A 6,130-nucleotide genomic window follows, 5' to 3' on the forward strand; every position below is an offset into this window, starting at 1 on the left:
ATTGTAATAGTTATTGATGACGAAATAGCCCCTTGTTGATTTTTTTTCCCATTGCTATAGCAATAATATGTTATTTAAACAAATTTATATTGATAAGAGACTTCATAGCTTAATTTTTATTTAGACAAATTTGATGTGTTACAATTTTAATTCATGTTCGTTAGGCTTCACTAACACCCAGTTTGGTGCTTTTTCTCATGTTCCGAGGCAAGTTATATTAAAACAAAGTACTTTGCAATTAAATTTGAATATCTAAAGCAATTAATATTATAACAAATTACATATAAGTTATTGACAAAAGATGACTTAACAAATAGTCATGTGTTACTATGTAATTTTGTATCAATATTATTATTCTTGCACAAAAAGAAAAGTAATTATTATTATTACTTTGTTTCAAAAAAATCTAGGGGTCTTGCTGGTGGGCCCCAAATGTTATCGTTGGCAGTTGGATAAACTCGTAAACTTGACGCGAATTTTCCTTGGCCTATCCGGACGAGGAACAACCCAATTCCAAGTGAGAGAAGGAAAAGGATCACAACTAATTCCGACTCAGAAAAGGAAATGCCGTCTATTTCTCATCTAATGTCCAGTTCTCCACTTCTCTCAAAGTTTCCGGTTTGCCCTTTCCCAATTCTCTATTACTAGCTAGATCATTTTTCTCCGTTTTCTTTGTCCATTTCCATGGCGACGATCCAGAAAACAGAGTCGCTGAATTACTGGAGGGATTTCTTTGCCTCTGCAAACAACTCCTCCATTTTCGATCTTCTCGACCATGCCATCACGCTCGCCGCCTCCTATTTTCCGGAGGAGTTCAATAGCCAAAGGAGTCAAATTCTCAGTTCGATTCAGGGTTTGGGCGGCGGTGATGATTGACGCTCCGATCTAGGGTTTGGTACAGCATCTGAAACTGGGTTAGAACAAAAGGTTGAGCCTTCAAAGCCATCGCTCAAAGTACGCAGAAAGATCGTGAAGCGAAACGTTGATGGTACCTTGATCGAATCGAGTTCAGATGAAGCTAAGGCTTAGTTTGGGATTGATTCCTGAGGTGCTTGTGGGGCTGCTTCTGCTTTTGGGCCAATAGCATGGTGTTTGGTAAAATCTTTAAAACCTGCTTTTGGTTGAAATTGCTTCTCTGTAAAGCCAAAGTTGAGAAGCTACAATTTGTAGCTTTTAAAAGCTGCTTCGGGAAAACACGGAGGAACAACAGTGTACAGTTTAATGAAATTTGGACTTCCTGCCAATTTCGTCCTCCTCCTTTTCTGAAAATTACTTCAAAACAGCTAAATCCTATATTTTCTCCATTGCGAGGCAAACATCTCTCTTTGCGGTCATTATCATTATCATTCCACATCTCTTCCTTCCTCTTATTCGGTGCTCTTCTCTCAAATCACCTTCTTCTTTAGCTCGTCGCTGTTGACGTCCTCCAATTCCTGGATTCTCACCGGCCTCGCCTCCTTCCTTTGCGCAGACTTTGGGTCTTCTGGGTTATGCTTCTTCTCTGCAGATAGAATCAAACGGACCCAATTTCTCTGATTCCTCCATAACTGCACAAAAAGGAGTAAGGTATGTGAGCTTTACTCAGTGCTATTGCTTAAGCCTTGCCATAGAAGTTGGACACAGGTTGTGTTAGATTTCTGTCTTGCACTTAATTATTAGTAGGCCTGGGCAAGAGCCGAGCCCGTTTCGTATTTCACTGGGCTAGGGACCGAGCCCGAACTGTTCGGGCTGGGCCCATATTAAGTTTTCAACATCCGAGGACCGGGAAGGCCGGGACTGTTAACAAACGGGCCGATCCTTCAGGCTTTTCGGGCCAAGAATGAATTTCTTGAAAAAAGCCTGAAAGTATGTTTTCCTGCTAATTTGTTTCTTAACAAAACTTTAAAAGCAGTAAAAACTTCCAGAAAAAGCCATAAATAATCAAATATAAGCCATCACAATCACATTCAACTGCTGTTTCAAGTCCGACTCGAATCCTCCCTCTTTCTCTTCGCTGTCTCCGCCTGGCTTGAAGCAGTCTCACTGCCATCAGTTGTCGCACCGCCACCAGTCGCCGCACTGCCCTCAGTGGATGGATTCACCAGCACTAACTGATTCCCAAAAGTGGCCATTTCGAACAAGAACGAACAAGATATCAAACGTAAAAGGCTAAAGAAGGCTATACACGAACCGATCGAAGCTTGATTTTAGAAACAGGTTAGGATTGGAAAAAGGGATTGGAAATCTGAAATTGGGGGTTTTACTTCTCGTTTTAGGGTTCGAAAAAAAGAGAGGCAGAGAGATGAGGTCGTACTAGCTGCTAAACGAGTAGAATTGGAAATCTGAAATTGAAATGGGATTGGAAATCTGAAATTAGGGGTTTTACTTCTCGTTTTAGGGTTCGAAGAAAAGAGAGGTAGAGAGTAGACCTATAAATGGACCGGATTTGGATCGGATCGACCTAAATCCAAACCCGTTTACTTAAAAAAAATTTTGATCCAAACCCGCTCCGTTAACCCGGCGGATCATTGATACCTCGATCCAAATCCGTATCCGCTTGATTAACGGATACCCGATCCGCTAATCGGACCCGTTTATAATTTCAAATATTTTAAAATTTCAAATAGTAATATTAAATTTATATCATGATACCTCATAAAATATTAATAAAATATTAAAACAACATGAAAAGTATCACCAAAAGTAGAATTACATTATCAAAATTCTTAATGCTTCTTGGAATCTTGAGTGATGGACTGTCCCTTAGATTTCTACAAAAAAATTGTATTAGAAATTCTTCATATTTTATATTTTATATTTTATATTTTAAAAAAATAATATTATATTAATAAAAAATAATATTTTATTATTACAGAAAACGGGCTGGATCATTAACGGATCGGATCGACCTAAATCCGTATTTGATCTGTTAAATAAACGGGTTAACGGATTCGGATCATTAACGGATCAACGGATCAAAATTTTCGATCCAAACCCGTCCAATAGCCATGGATCTGGAGTGGGTCCGGATCAAAATCCGGTCCATTTACAGGTCTAGCAGAGAGTGAGAGAGACGAGGGTTTGAAGAAAAGAGAGGCAGAGAGTGAGAGAGATGAGGTCGTTTAGCTAAGTGGGGGTTGTGATCACCTATGGTCAATTTCACGGTATACTCAAATAAATGACCTATCACAGAGGGACATATGGCAGTAATGAGCCTAATGGCTTATACGGGCTGTAATCCGGGATTTTACGCATTAGAGATACCAAGCCCGGGATCGGCCCGTTTTATTCATAAACGGTCCGGGCCTCAAATTTTCATTTTTTTTTTCTCAAAGCCCGGCCAGAACTAGGAGGTCCGGACCGGTCCGGCCCTGTTTTTCGGGTCAAAACACCCAGCCCTAGTTATTAGGCACTTTCTTGCAGCTAATAGAGATTTTCTGTGATTGCGATGGGGAGTTTTGGTGGTCAGAAGAGTTTTATTAGACAAATTCTCTATTTTTATGGTTTAGAACAACTTTGTAGATTGAAGGACATGCTGTGTGCTATTGGTTCTTGTAGTTTTATTTCAACTTAGTATCTTGCTGAATGGTGGGAAACCAAAATTCAGGTGTGTATTTTTCCTTCTCTGCCTTATTATGGGATCCGCCTTATTCTTTAATTACTGTATTGTGTTAGGATTGTTGCATCAATAATTGTTGTGCTTGATTTGGATTTCTACAATTGGGGTTCGTTACATCAATATGAAATTTATTGATTTTAATTTCTTCAATTGGAGTGTTGGATCAGTAGGATTTGGATTTGTATATATGTGTTTGTTTGATTTGGATTTTGAAAGATTGTTCTTTTTGCTACTGATATAAATGGGTTTGTTACACTCCTAGTGATATAAATGGGTTTATTTGATTTGGATTTTGATTCCTTCATAACTTACATGCTCATCAAGGCTGAGAGATGTACATGAAGTAAAGACATTGTTCTTTTTGCTACTCACAATCTCCAGCAGTAAAACTCCGAAGCTGTAAACATATATCATATATGGATGAGGCATCGTCGCATATAATATATAGTATAGATATAACCTGAAACAGATAATAACGTACCCATCTTTCTTTGGTTGTCTCTGTTTCTATCAAATACATAGTGGCTTAGTTTTTGAATTCTAACTGGATTCTTTAATTACTTTTCCATTATATCAAACTTGCATTTCTTTTTCTATCTTTACTTTTCTGTATGCAAGAAAATAATGCATATATTTACTTCTCTTTTCTTTATCTTCTGCAAGTTCCAGAATGGAAAATTTAAATATCTTTTGCCCCTTTTATCTGACATAATGCAGGCATTTCTTGATCTGGGAGAATTATTGATTTCATCTGATGCTGGAGCAGCTTAGGACTGCCTAAAACCCGTAAGAATTTTTCTCTGCTTATATCAGAGCAAGCAACTTGTCAAATTTGTTCGACTTGACTGAGATTCATATTTTTATGAGAACTAAATTCTCCAGTTATGATAAGTATACTTATGGGAGTACCTACCTACCTGGCAATGATTTGATTTAGTGGAAATTTGTTACGTATATTAGTGCAACAAATATAACAGCTAATTATTGTCTCACTTGTTTTCATATATGCATGCATGATAATATTGGGGGATAGTTCTTAGTTCTTTATGCTTGTGTACCTTATATTGTGATAATTTACTTTAATGATACTGAGTTTATATAGTAAAATTCATGTTGTTTAGTTTTCTGTATTTCATTAACTTATTAGTGCTTGTTTGATTTTTGAACTTGCTTGCATAATAGCATCAACTTGTGATGATTGATTCAAGTGGAGGAAAATGATAAGGAAGCGTGCATGACCTGTGTGGGTGTATTGCAGATACTGAGGAAGTTGACAATGCATCCTCACCTTTTGGTAAGAAAATTTATTTTTTATTTATCTATTACTATAAGTATTATTATTTATTTTTTCTATAATTGTTTTACCATTATAATCTTTATGTGTGAATCTATTACTAAAATACTTAGGTGAGTTCTTTCCTAGACAACCTTTTGACATTTGGGAATTGGGCTTGATCTGAAATGACTTGGAACACTACTGATGTGGCTCAAGAAAATAATATCTAAAGAACATTACATGTATTTAAGCTATGTGCCAAATCTGTAAACTTATTGACAATTGCAAGTGGTTATTTGAATGAACTTTTAATATGATTGTTTTTTTTTTCTTTATTGACAGTTCACAGAGATGCTAAGAGAGCTGAAATGCTACATTGGAGAACGATGGATTAATGTGGTATTGCTTCGAGTTGTGTATAGATATATATAAAACACTTTGTTTCAAACAATGTAGTACTTGTCGTTGATGCTTAATTTCATTCAGATTATGCAGTTTGACTGTTTTTAAGACATTTTGATCACATTTGTATTTGGAACTGCTATATATAATCCAAATATTCTTCAGACAATTGTCATTCATGTTTATGTAGATGCTTTTATTTGTAAATCTTCTACTTGTAAAAAGCTAGTGATAAACAACCATGTCATAATCTATGCAAACTGCTATTAATGTACAATTATCAATACAAAATGCTGTGAAATATGTATGGCAGCGTTTCCTAAATGCTATCTAATAAAATATGATAGCGTTTATGATCTCTTGCAGCACTTCATAAGTTCTATGAAATATCATTTGTCAGCAATTAATAAACGCTATTGAAAACTAACTAATAGCATTTGTTAAGTGCTATTAAAGGGGAGACTATAGCGCTTCTGTAACACTATGAATACACATGCTTATTATAGCGTTTAGGAAAACTCTATAACAGGTCTCTTACCTGTTATAGCTCCGGCAGTCATAGCGTTTTAGTAAACGCTATAACATCCTACCATAGCGTTTTTCGAATGCTATGGATGAGGATTCATGGTGTAGTGCATGCAAGAAATAAACTACTTACTCAATCTTTCTCTTAGTTCAAAAGTAGCTGAATGCTTCAGCCTTTTTCAGAACTTATCCTCTGTCTCCTTCAACTTGCAAGAATGTTTCTAGTGGAACACCTTTCACAATTGTTGGATATAAATAATACTGTTTTGTGAGTATATATGTTTATAATTTTGTCTTTTTGTCTTGTTGTGATGAAGGTTGCTGGAAAT

At 36.3% G+C, this 6,130-nt stretch overlaps 1 long non-coding RNA gene across 2 annotated transcripts; it reads left to right on the forward strand.

Annotated features, from left to right (window-relative positions):
• Positions 1–3,457: 3,457 nt before the first annotated feature.
• LOC121051293 lies at positions 3,458–5,352 on the forward strand. 2 transcript variants are annotated; one of them, XR_005805457.1, is made up of 4 exons: positions 3,458–3,586; positions 4,316–4,384; positions 4,781–4,892; positions 5,217–5,352. It is a non-coding gene; the product is annotated as an uncharacterized LOC121051293 (long non-coding RNA). The 2 variants fall into 2 exon arrangements; XR_005805456.1 differs by lacking the exon at positions 3,458–3,586 and having other exon boundaries at positions 4,287–4,384.
• Positions 5,353–6,130: the final 778 nt, after the last annotated feature.

The sequence above is a fragment of the Rosa chinensis genome, chromosome 1 (genome assembly GCF_002994745.2).
Source record: "Rosa chinensis cultivar Old Blush chromosome 1, RchiOBHm-V2, whole genome shotgun sequence".
NCBI lineage: Eukaryota > Viridiplantae > Streptophyta > Magnoliopsida > Rosales > Rosaceae > Rosa > Rosa chinensis.